A 14,131-nucleotide genomic window follows, 5' to 3' on the forward strand; every position below is an offset into this window, starting at 1 on the left:
TCCAAATCACAATCACTGTCTTCACCATCAGTAGCAAAGACATCTCCATGGTTCATCAGCCCGGCGCTGGTGAAGGTGCTCGGACCTGCTTGTACACTCTGCTCTGCTTGGAGAGGCTCGTACCCGATGCCGAATTTGTCTTCTTTCACTGGCAAGTCAACCATCTTGCCCCAGCCCTCTGCTCTTCCGGAGTCAACCACTTCCTTGGCTTGCTTGTACGACGATATCGAAGCGCCCGGCTTCCTCTGCTCAGCACAAGCTACCCCTTCCAAGGCCACCGTCTCAAATGCCTGGCACAGGGTTTCGTGGATCTCGCCATCCACCTCAACATATTTGAATGAGGAGAGATGACTCACCAGAATCTCTTCTTCACCACAGACGGTTACGATCTGACCGTTCCAGACATACTTGAGCTTCTGATGGAGAGTCGACGAGACCGCTCCAGCCGCGTGAATCCAAGGACGCCCCAACAGACAGCTATAAGCAGGCTGAATGTCCATCACGTAGAACACGATGTCGAAGATCTCAGGACCTATCTTCACTGGCAAGGTGACTTCACCAAACACAGAACGTTTGGATCCGTCAAATGCGCGTACAATCAGATCACTAGGAGTGAGCACGACTCCCTCGACATCAATCTTCTTGAGAATCTGCTTGGGCAGGACATTCAGGGACGACCCGGTGTCCACTAGCACGTGAGATAGCACAGCTCCTTTGCACTCCATAGTGATGTGCAAGGCTTTGTTGTGATTGCGACCCTCAGGCGTCAGGTCTAGGTCAGTGAAACCTACACCGTGCCTGGTACTCACGTTTGCTAGAACACCTTCCAGCTGGTTGACTGATATCTCCTGCGGGACGTACGCCATATTCAACATTTTCAGCAAGGCGTCCCGATGTGCCTCAGAACACATCAGCAAAGAGAGTATCGAGATCTTCGACGGAGTCTGGTTGAGTTGATCAACAATCTTGTAATCACTCTTCTTAATGATCTTCATAAACTCCTCGACATCTTTCTGGAAAGAACCCTCAGTCTCCTTCTGAGCCGGTTCTTCGTCAACCATTGTTTGTTTGCCCTTAGCCCTTGCAGATGACTCAGCAGCAGTATCTCTCAAAGGCTGAGGAGCAAACAGTCGTCCGCTCCTAGTGAAGCCTCCCTGTCCCCCGACATTGTCCACCACAGGACTTGTAACAGCAGGGATCCTCACAGGAGCACTGATCGTAACCGGTGCTTGGTTAACTGGCCTCGTTTGGTTACCAGCCCTCCTATCTCGGCGATAGGCATTGTCATATCTCCAGGGCACAGCTCTACTATTCTCAATCTGCCTTCTACCATGCGCAACGATAGTAGCTGGTGCTCGGATGGTTACCGGTGCTGGGATGGTAACCGGAGTATTGCTGGTGGTGGGTGTACTGACAGCCCCACGCCCTCTTCCTTCAGCCGGTTTATAAAAAATGGTGACAGTAGACACTGCCCCATTATCTCTGGTAGCACGGCTGAACTGCAAACAGCCCTCATCCATCAGACTCTGAATTCCAGCCCTCAGTTGGTCACAACCGTTGGTAGATTCTGAACAACCCACACAATCTTCTGAACAACCCGGGTCAACACCCCCCTTCAACAATCGGCCCTTGACGACCAACAAAGACGTCTGAACATCTTCAACATCTACGATTAGGTCTTCAGCTTCCCCATCTTCAATGTTATTAACCCTATGCCCTCCATGCTGTGGCATAGGATTGTTTACCACATTCGGAACCGGAGAGAAGTTGATTGCCTTGGAATCAATCAAGTCCTGGACCTTGTGCTGAAACGCCCGGCATCTTTCAGTATGGTGGCCTGGTGCCCCAGAATGAAAGTCACAGCGGACATTTGCGTCATAGCCTGGAGGCAGCACAGTAGGAGTGGCCATTGTACGCAATTCTACGAACCCTAACCGGAGTAGTTCGGGTAGTAGCTCTGCGTAGGACATGGGCAGAGGGTCAAATCTCCTATCAGGATTCAATCTCTGTCTCTGCTGAAAAGGTCGTTGTTGTTGTTGTTGTTGTTGTTGCGGCTGTTGTTGCTGAACCCTCTGTTGTTGTTGTGGACGCGGTTGAGGTGCAGGAATGGTCACTGCAGCTATCGGACGATACTGGTCCCTGTTGTTGGCTCTGTATGCACCCTCTCTGTGCTGTACAGCATTGGTTTCTCCTTCTCTACGGCGAGGTGCCCCAGAGAAGGGTTTCTTTGAAGAAGATGAGGAACCAGTATCGTGGATCCTCCCAACCTTGATCAGGCTCTCAGTTCTTTCGCCGCAGATTACGACGTCAGAAAAGCTTCCGAATGGGCAGCTTCCCATCCGGTCCATGTAGACACCTTGCAGAGTGCTAATGAACATGTCAGTCAACTCCCTTTCCAGCATAGGGGGTTGAACTCTCGCAGCTAGTTCGCGCCATCTCTGGGCGTACTCTTTGAAGCTCTCGTTGTTCTTCTGACATAAGCTTTGTAACTGAGTTCTGGTCGGAGCCATGTCCATGTTGTGCTTATACTGCCTGAGGAACGCCTCACCCAGGTCTCTCCAGCACCGAATTGAATCCCGCTTCAATTCCATATACCAGTCCAAGGACGCCCCAGATAGGCTGTCTTGGAAGAAATACATCAACATCTTCTCATCATCAGTGTATGCGGATATTTTTCTGTAATACGCCTGCACGTGGGTGCGAGGGCAAGAGGTACCGTTGTATTTGTCAAATGACGGTGCCTTGAATTTGTGCGGGATTCTGAGTCCTTCAACCAATCCCATATTTGTAACATCAAAACCGAGGGAGTTTTGACATTCCATTGCCCTGATCTTCTCAGCAAGGGCCTCCACTTTGCGATCTCTCGCATCATTTCTACCCAACATGTTGTCGTCTTCACTGAGCATAGTAAACAAATCCTCTTGTCTGTCAACAATTGGAATTCTGTTACGGACCGGAGCATGGATGACTCTGGGACTAACATCATCTGGAGCAATCGGTTGACCGTTGACTCGGATACCCCTCAACTCTTCACCTACAGCATAGTCGTTGACGGGAATAGCAGCAGCAGGGACTTCAGGAACTGGGTTTCCTTCTTGCAGAGGCTGGTTGGGCGGTGGCAATGCAGCTTCTTGCCTCTGAACCAGTGCTCGGAGCTCTTCCTGGCCTTGTGCAACCCCTTGCATCATATGAATAAATTGGGCCATGCTTGCCCTCATCTCTGCCAACTCGGCTTGTACTTGATCCATGTTGCGTTGATGGTTGAGCCTCGTTGAGTAGCGGTGCGGCCTTTGGTCAGCTATCCTGTCTGGACACAGGAAACCACAGTGAGAAGACTGCACGAGAACACCTGTTATGCAAATGATATGAGTATGATGTTTAATGATATGCATGATGCACATGAGATGCTCATTTCTCAGGCATTCAAAGAGCCTGACCCATCCTGAAAAGATGGCAACCTGCAACAAGAGAACAAACAGATACAGGGAAAAAGAGAGCAACAGGGAAAATCAGACATCCTTATATATGAATAAGGGTAAAATAGTCATACAACTGAATATTCGAAAACAGAGTACAAAGAAGAAGAATCCCATCCAACAAGCCTGAAGGTGATTCTCAACAAAATGATCCAAAGACGGAGTACAAGCAAATGAATCCCATCCAACAAGCCTGGAGGTGATTCAACAAAAATACCAACAAAGATACAGTCTAAGGCAGACGGTCTTCTGGAATGAGGGTCTTCAGGTAATGACACTGGTCTATCAACAGTGAGCATTCTGAGCAATCTGGTAGGGGAGTGATCTTCTCTTTCAACTGTCTTCTTAGCTCCAAGACTTCTCCTCCAAGATACTCCTCTGACTTCTGTCTCAACTCCATCTCTTTCTTTAACTGATTGTCTTTGTCTTTGAGTTGCTTCTCCAAGTCTCTGATTTTCTTTTGATAACTGACTTCTGCTCTCTGCAATCTCAGACACTCCCTATGCTCTGTATCCAACATGGACTCTATCTCATCATATGATCTCTTTTTACCCCTTGCTCTACTAGCATCCTCTCCTTGCACTTCCCTGAGTTGATGGGCCAAGTGCAGCTTGTCAGCCTTAGCTTTGTACAGCTCCATCTGAGTGTCCTGCTCCTTCTCTCTCAGACGACGACTCTCCATCAGGGCTTGCTTATAGTGCTCAGCAGGCACACTATCAGCAAGTACCAAAGGTGGTTGCTCTTGCAACGGCTCCATCCTATCGTAGGGAAGCAGCAAAGTTTCCACTCTTTTCTTTATCCAATCGGTGTAATCGGGCATTGCAATGGCAAACTTCTTTCCTAAGACGGATCCATCCTTCACTCCAACATCTCTCCAGGCTTTCCCTATCTGCTCCAACTTAGCAGGGTCATCCTTCTTCTCAAAACAAAAACTCTCAGCTATCTCTGCTTCGAGCGGCCTTCTACACATGACGAACCCTAGCTGGCGAAGGGAGAGAACTGGGTTGTAGTTGATGCAACCCTTGGTCCCTATGAGTGGCACACCCCGGAATTCACCACAACTTATGATGACATCCTTCACATCCATCCGGTACGACTGCCACCTGATGTCGTAAGAAGTGAGCGACATGACCCTCTGAGTCCACTTCAGAGTGCTCTGGGTATCTACAAATGGTCCACTGGCTGGCAGAAAAGACATGAACCACTTGAATAGAAGAGGTAAGCAACACCTGATGGCTCCACCCTTACCATGCCTACTGTGGATGGCATAGTAAGTATCTGCTAAGAGGGTAGGGACTGGATTCCCTCTGATGAAAATGCTGATGGCAGCATAGTCAATGAAGTTCGGCATACTAGGAAATAGGATGATCCCATAGATCATGGCAGCTAGCTGTGCGTGAAAAACTTCCCAATTCCCCTTCTCTGCTTCATCTCTGGCTACCCTCAACAAAAATTTCAACGGCAGACCAACAACTTCCCCACAGGGCTTCCAATTCTTACCAACCTCCTCAACACTCAACCGGAGAGCTCTGGCAATTAATCTGAAGTCGACCTCCTTGGGGACGTCCAAGAAGGGAATCTGATGCTGAACAGGGATACTCAACAGGATGGAATACTCTTCGAGAGTAGGTGCAAGCTGGTAATCCTGGAATGTGAAGCATCTGAGCTCTGGATCATAGAACTGAAGTAGTGTCTGCAGAGGTACTGGATCCACTATCGTCTTCAACACTGTCAAGATGTCTCCATACCGCCCAACGAAACTCTTCAATCGATCGTCTGTCACGAGGCTACCCAGCTCAACTAGCGGAGTCAACGGCTCACGGTGGAAACTGTAGGAACAGGTCTTCCGCTTCAGCTCAGGAACTGTTGCCATCTCTATCAGTAGACAAACTCTGGAATGTACCTGAGAAATGATATGCATGCAGAGATTAGTTTTTTTTCTTCTTTTTTTTTTTCTCTTTTTTTTTTCTCAATATTTTTTCGATTTTTTTTTCAATGCGTTTCTTTTGAAAAATAAATATGCTATGATGCACATGATGCAGACTGGACTGGCTGGTTGTGCAATCTCTGGCTAGGTCGGAGCTTCAGTCAAAACTCGGAACTTAAATCCAACTTAAGGTCAAACTGATCACACTGTCTGAACATAAAGTCACCATCAGAACCAAAGTCACCAACGGTACCTGTAATGAATACCCTTCCCCACTCACGGGTGTAGTCTAGGCCGGGGTAAAGCTGAGAGAAACGCAGCATAAATAACCTTTCGCAGAAATACTATCATATACACATCCGAAGTATGTAACGACAGTATCCTACCAGGGTCTGAACTGCTCGTGATATCAATGTTCCGCTAAGTGGCGCCATACCACCCGCTTCCCATGAATCACTCTATTCCTAATCATCCTAGATTTTCACTCATGGTCTGGGTATTGGACCTTTTACCTCGACTGACTCCCCCCCCACACAGAGAAAACAGACAGCCAGCCAGCAATGAATAATGAATATGAAATGCAAACATCAATGCACACAATCAATGCAAACAATAAATGTACATATATACAATGAGTGCAATAAAATACAAAAAGCAGAAAGCAACCAAAACCCTAATCCTAGAGAGCGCTAGGAGAGACTCGCTCAGGGAAGATGGACCAGCATAGGTCAACTTCTCTATGTCCCCAGCAGAGTCGCCAGCTGACGCATCGCGCGAAAAACCGGCGGGAAAAGAAAGAAACAACAGAGCCGCCACCGTGCGTTATTTATCCCAAAAGAGGGAAAGGAAACGCTCAGAGTAAACCTGGAAAAAGCATGGTCTCGCGACCAAAGAGAATGGGATCGGGAGTCGGTTATGCGAAGGGAAGGTGTTAGGCACCCTACGCATCCGTAGTACTCTACGGGATCCACGCACAAAAGGAAAGAATATGGTTGCTAAAACAATGCTAAAACACACACACACTGGCTGAAAGAAGCGAAAGAGACTGACTGAAACTGACTCGGCAGGATATCGTATCCTGGGCCTACTTAGTCTATCAGGCATAGACATCAGAGTCGAAGTAGTTCGGACTGGGAAGACGACACATGCTCGCTAGGATATCGCATCCTATGCATACGTATCTTCTCGGACGAGAGAAGAATCAGAGCATCCGTAGCTCGGCTGACACGCACACAAACAAAACAAAGGCAAACGTGGAGCCCGAATGCCAATCACTGGACTTACATCAGCATCCGAACCTAAACACACACACTGGAACCCAAATGCCACTCGATGGACTTACATCGGCCTCCAAGCACACAACAACACAACAAGTTAATAGGGAGTCGGGGACTCGAGCCTATAACTGTCAAACACACACAAAAGAAGAGAAAAAGCGCCCGGAGAGATCAGCTCAATCTCCTGCCTACATACTTCATCTGGTGTGAAGATCAGGGCGATGTAGTTCCCCTACGCAGGGATAAAGGATCTAGCCTAACCAGATAACAGAGGGAGACACAACACTAGGGAGACTACGACTCGAGCCTAGATGTTGTCATGCAAAGTCAACCCTAAGTTAAGGTTTCTAGCTAAATGGCACAAGGGCCAACCTATCCTGGACAGACACAAGAAAAAGCAAAGTCTCGATTGCAACTAGGGCAAGAGAAAGAGGATATCTCAATCACAACAGGGGTGAGAGAAAAGAATTAGTGTTAGTGGTTAGTCAAACTCGGCAAGACATCGCGTCTCGTGCCTACGTATCTCACCTGAATGTGAGAATCAGAGTTGCCGTAGTTCGGCCGAACAGCTCTAAGCATGGCTCACACAAGGGTTAAGCCACACAGACTTGACTTGCACAGGAAGCAAGTCAAGCACAACCTACCTTGCACAAGGGCAAGTCTAAGCTAAACCTAAAGAGGCAAAGCAAACAGGCAATCACAAACACATACAGCATAAAATAAACACACCAACAAGGGGGCTCAAACATCAAAGGTTAGGCACTAGGGCCAACTGGAATAGGGTAAGTGTGCTCTTAACCTCGCCATTGAGAGGCTAAGGTGAAGCAGATGAAAAGGAGATGAGGGGTGTGCCTCATTGCTTCTATCCCTGGCCTGGGAGAGCATTTGACAAGAATGTGTGGGTTCAGAAAGTGGGAACCCTTCTACACATTTAAAACTGACTCAACTGTGCAATTGCACAAGATCTTGGGTTTTTATCTGAGATGCATCAACACAATGGTGTGAGCAAAACAGAAGACACACTGAATAGCAGGGGATAGGCTACTTATCCCTTGGGTTCTGCCAATTGCCTCTTCGCTTAGGAGGTCTTTGACTCTGTACAGGGACAAAGTAAACATACACAAACATTGCCTCTTAAGGAGGACTTCAGACAGTTTGCCCGGCCAAAATAACAAGCCGGGACTCCAGACTACATGAAGTAAAAGAGATTATACCTCAAGCAATTTGCTAAAAAGCAAAGCAAATCAAGTTCAGAGAACTTAAGCAACTAAAAGTACCTGCAAAAGTCAAACAGATTAGTTCACAGTTCCACAGTTAAAACCAAAAGGAATGGATAAACAGTCAACTACAGAAGGTCAACTGTGCAAAGCAAGACTCAAACACATGAGTCAAACCTACAAAACAAAGGTTAGTACATGATATGTAATCAAAACCAATCGCATTTGCATGATCTCAATGGCAATGGTGCTTAACCTGAAACAGAAACTCAATAGTGAGCACAATAGACCACTAGGACTAGCCTAGGGTCAAGGATGAAAGAAAAAGTCAAGGCAGCAAGGAAAAGTCAACCAAAGTCAAGGTCAAACATTTGAGAAGCTATCACAATTGGGCCCACATTCAAATCATGTATTATGATCATTTCATGAACATTTGAAGTCACAGTAAGGCAAAGGAAAGCACAAAAAAGTCAACAGAATGACTTGCATCAAAAGTCAACCCAAACATTTTCAAAAATCATCAAATAAATCACACTCAATCCTAACATCTAACATGGTATACATGTAAAATTTCATGGCATTTGGATGAGAGGAAGGCAGTCAATTAAAATCATGAAATCAAACCAAGTTCAAACATGCACAATGGAAGTCAACAAACATGGGTCAACTTCAAAAAATCATATCAAATTGAAAACAGATGAGAAATGAATGAGATTGACACCAATGCAAAGCTCAAAGAGTCTAGTTATCACATATGAAATTTCATGGACATACAATATGATGTGAGAATTTCACAAAAGATTTGGCAACATGTAGCACAAAACGTCAACCATGGACTAGGCAGGGAAGAAAAATCACAATCAAATGGAAAATTGCACAATTAATTCCAAGAAAATTCATACATGAATTAGACATATGATAGATGATTCATGCAAAAAATGGGGTCAAGTGGATGCACGTAAGCATGTGAACAAAATTAGGGGAAATGCATGATCATGGTATGACACCAAATGTGACACATAACTTCAGAAAATCATAACTCTCAATCCACACATGATAAATGCACAAACTTTATATGGAAATGAAGGTGAGCATGTCTAGTTTTACCACAAAAAATTTCAGGGGCAATGGATATGTCATGACAATTTCACAAAAGAAATGGTAAGATGTATCATTTATGCATACATGTTGGGAAAACAATTATCAATAAAAATCCAGCCAATGAAAAATTAATTGAAAATTATCATTAAATACTAGACTCATTCATGAACATGATGGAAAAATTCTCATGATTTTTGGATGAAAATTGAGTGAGAAATTAATTTGTGAAGTTGAGTGATTAATTGGAATAAGCATGAACAAATTGACATAGCATAGGTCAAACAATTAGTCAACGCATGGCATTATGGTAATATAGCGTGCCACTTAGTAAAACGGCAGTGCATTGGGGAAGAGAACGAAATGTTCTCATTGGCTCCCAGCCAATGGAACAGTGCACGCCTGAAGGACAAATAAATCAGCCAATCCAACTTCATATTTTCTGGGAATTTCAGGCAATATTAGGGTTTTGGAAGCAGGGCAACAACATCAACTCGTTCTCATGCAAGCATCAACAATTCATATTCCAGTAGCATGGCAACAGCATGGCAATAATGTTCATACAACAAAAGCAAAATCAAACAAGAGTAATCATGCGAACTTCTGGGAATCATTGCTAGGGTTTTACAAAGTTACAGTATGCTTCATCATCTTCATTCAACATCAAACAACAAATTTGAATTGGATCAAGCAAAAGCATGGCAACAATAACATCCTTCATGTAACCACATCATAGACAACAAATCAACACAAACAGGAATTTCTGGAAATGAGTCTTAGGGTTTTCAAAACAGAACAACATTTAGCTTCATCACATGAACTCGAAAATTCAAACTGTCCAGAAATAAAAATCAAGCAATGCAAGCTCATCAGCATTCATCCAGCATCACAAATATATCATCACATTCCATCAAAACACTTCCAGCAAGGCAAATCGAGCAAAAGTTTCCATGCACACAAAATATGAAAGCCAGTTTTCTCTCAGCATAATTAACCATTCAGCATGATATAAACATCAATGAACTTAGCAATGAACATTCTATCAGAAATATAACATGGATTGGAGAAAAAGGAAGGTCTAAAAACTTACTTGATTTGAAGGAATTCGTGCAACAGTGATGTTTGAAGGTTTTGAGCTCAAACAGATGTACTCTTGGCCTTTGCAATGATGGAGAATGAAGTATGTTAGCTCAGCAACTCTTGAGAACTTCCAGAACTCAACTTGCCATGAAAGGTCCTTGAAGGAAAAGAAGCACGATCCTCACTTCCAGTTGGAGAAGAATGGTGGAAATCCACCTCAAATAATGCCTAGATGGTGAAGCAATGAAGAAAAGCTCGGGTTCTTTCAAGGGTTTGGCAGAAAATTCACTTATGGCCAAAATGCAAAATGGTGAGAGAAGGGAGAATTCTGGTGCCAAGGCTGCTCTAGGGTTGTGGAATGAGCAGAAAAAAGGTTTAAATATGTCTGTTTAAAGTTGTTTAATCAAATGCAAAGCTGGATTATCCTTAATGAAATGATTTGCCAAAAATGCTAAGTTGAAATAAGTGGATATGGGAGGGTGTAGAGATGCACGATTTTGGGCTTGGCAAGGCTGCAAAATGGCCTACAGTTCAACTGTTTTTTTGTCTGCTCAAAGAATTGCTAAGCTTGTGTACTTAATGAAGCTAATTTTACTATATTTGCACATTTTGCCCTTTGGTCTAAAATGGTAGCATGATGAAGGCATGGGCATGAGATTAAGCTTGGAACATGTCACAAATATGATATAAAGTGAATCCCAATTGGCCAATGTGAGAAAAAGTCCATAAATCAAAAAGTCAAAGTTTGGTCAAACTTTGATTTTTAATGAAAAAGGTCAAAAAATGCCATTTTGATTGGCAAGGTTTTAGGTCATGAAGTTTATATTTTTGGAAAGAGGATGAAAAATGTGGTTTTTAGGAAAAAACCCCACCAAATTTGGCCTTATGGTTTGAGAGATATGCCCCTTTGAAGTTCAAAAATTGGTGAAAATGAATTGATCATATCTTGACAACCACACATAGGATTTGAGAGTTCTTGGACTTTTTGAAAATGGGAGAACAAGATCTTCAACTTTCATGTTGGGCAAAAATTCATTTGAAGCTTGTATCATGATGCAAGTTGAGGATCAAGAAGTTTCTATTTTTGGCAGTTGAAATTACAGGTCCACTTTCTATTTTGGGAAATTTTCTGATTGGCTTCAAATTCTTCAATGATGTTGATTGCCATGACATATGAGGCCTATTGGGACATGAATAAGCTCTCTCAAACCATTTCCATCCATCAGAACCAAAGAATCAACCACAGTTGACCAACTTTGACTTTCTAGGGTTTCGGACTTGACTGGGCACTTCTGATGAATTCCAAACCCTAATTCCTTGAGACTTTGACTTCAAATGATGTCCCAAGACATATGAACTCTTGATGATTGATCATGGTGCCCAAATTCCACAAGAATGGCCACCATCCACTGCTTTGATTGATTGTTGACCTCCTAGGGTTTCTGCCTGTCTGTGCATGAACTGATGACCTCTGAGCCTTCAACCCTTGACTTGAACACTTCAAATGAACCCTCTAGTCATGTGAACTTGTTGGATAAACCCTAGGGCTTTGATTCCTTGAGAAACAACTTTGCTTGATTGGTGGACTGATCTCTTGATCAGTTTGACCTAATTCTTGCTTGCTTGCTCTTGAGGCAACTGAGGACAATGCAAATGCTATGCAATGGGTTATGCTATGCTATGACCTAATATGAAATGGTATGTACAATGATAGGTGCAAATTTGAGGTGCTACACATAGTACCACGGTTTCTCATCAACAACAGACTCGGCTGCAAACACATACGCAGGCCTCTCGAGTCGATTCACCGCAACATGTGGCACATGATTCCACCAATGAACTTTGATCATAGAAGACAAAGTAGCCAAGGCATCAGCCATCTGATTCTCATCACGGGGTACATGATACAGCTTCACCTTCTTGAAGAACGTCAGTATTCTTCTGGTGTAATCTCTATACGGCATCAAATGAGGTTGATTAGTATTCCAATCTCCATTGACCTGGTTGATCACTAGAGCAGAATCTCCATAAATGTCAAGCGTTTTGATCCTCAGATCGATGGCTTCTTCTATCCCCATGATGCAAGCCTCATACTCAACTTCGTTGTTGGTGACGTCAAAAGTCAATCTGGCAGAAAAAGGTATATGAGCACCTTTAGGATTGATAAGCACTACACCAACACCGTTACCATTCACATTCACAGCCCCATCAAACATCAATGTCCACTTGTCATCAGGATCCGGTCCTTCCTCGACAAGAGGCTTTTCACAATCTTTCATCTTCAGATACATGATGTCTTCATCAGGGAATTCAAACATCATCGGATGATAATCCTCGATTGGTTGCTCGGTAAGGTAGTCTGACAGAATACTACCTTTGATGGCCTTCTACGACGTGTACTGGATATCATATTCTGTTAAGATCATCTGCCAACGGGCAACACGTCCGGTGAGAGCCGGCTTCTCAAAGATGTACTTCACTGGATCCATCTTAGAAATCAATAAGGTAGTATGGTTCAACATATACTGCCTCAGTCGGCGAGCAGCCCAGGCCAAAGCACAACAAGTTTTCTCAAGCTGTGAATATTTGATTTCACAGTCGGTAAACTTTTTGCTAAGGTAGTATATGGCATGCTCTTTTCGACCAGACTCGTCATGCTGTCCCAATACACACCCCATCGAGTTCTCAGTCACTGACAGGTACATTATCAGAGGTCTCCCGGGAACTGGAGGAATAAGGATTGGAGGTTTCTGTAAATACTCTTTTATTTTGTCAAAAGCTTTCTGACAGTCATCATTCCACCTGATTGCTTGATTATTTCTTAGCAATTTGAATATTGGTTCACACGTGGCAGTTAGGTGAGATACAAACCTTGCAATGTAGTTCAATCTCCCTAAAAACCCACGAACCTGCTTTTCTGTTTTCGGTTCAGGCATTTCTTGTATAGCTTTTACTTTTGCTGGATCAACCTCAATCCCTTTCTCACTGACAATGAAGCCTAACAGCTTCCCAGATCTCACCCCAAACGTACACTTGTTTGGATTCAGCCTCAGTTTGAACTTTCTTAGTCGGTCAAACAACTTCTGCAAATTTACCAGGTGCTCCTCTTCTGTCTGCGACTTCGCAATCATATCATCCACGTACACTTCAATCTCTTTGTGCATCATGTCATGAAAGAGAGTCGTCATAGCCCTCTGATAGGTAGCACCGACATTCTTCAGCCCAAATGGCATAACCTTATAGCAGAACGTGCCCCAAGGTGTAATGAATGTCGTCTTTTCCATGTCTTCTGGCGCCATCTTAATCTGATTATAACCAGAAAAACCGTCCATGAAAGAGAAAACCGAGGATTGAGCCGTATTATCAACCAATACGTCAATGTGAGGTAATGGGAAATCATCTTTCGGACTCGCCCTATTCAAATCCCGGTAGTCGACACACATTCTGACTTTGTCATCCTTCTTCGGCACGGGAACGATGTTGGCCACCCACGGGGGATAAGTCGTCACTAACAAGAAACCCGCATCGAACTGCTTCTGAACCTCTTCCTTGATCTTAACAGCCATATCAGGACTCGTTCTGCGAAGCTTCTGCTTGACTGAAGGACAATCTTCTCTAAGAGGTAGTCTATGCACCACAATATCAGTATCCAACCCAGGCATATCTTGATACGACCAGGCGAATATCTCCACATACTCTCTCAGCATCTCAATCAACCTGCTCTTGACATTTGTCTTCAAAGCAGGCCCGATCTTAATATCTCTTCTGGCGTCCTCAATACCAAGATTAACAATCTCCAACTCCTCCTGATGAGGTTGGATGACCCTTTCCTCTTGCTTCAACAATCTGACCAATTCTTTAGGGAGTTCACAGTCTTCCTCACTCTCCTCTTCAGCTTGGTAGATGGGATTATTGAAATCATACTGAGCCATAACAGAACTGTTCATAGTGGATTCCGTGAGGTCACTTCTGCATGTTTAATGCTTTGTTTTAGAAAAAAGAGTTCAATAAAGTCACAAAAAACAAAAACATTGCCATTTTTATTTTTTGAAAAAT

The sequence above is a fragment of the Lathyrus oleraceus genome, chromosome 4 (genome assembly GCF_024323335.1).
Source record: "Lathyrus oleraceus cultivar Zhongwan6 chromosome 4, CAAS_Psat_ZW6_1.0, whole genome shotgun sequence".
Taxonomy (NCBI): Eukaryota; Viridiplantae; Streptophyta; class Magnoliopsida; order Fabales; family Fabaceae; genus Lathyrus; species Lathyrus oleraceus.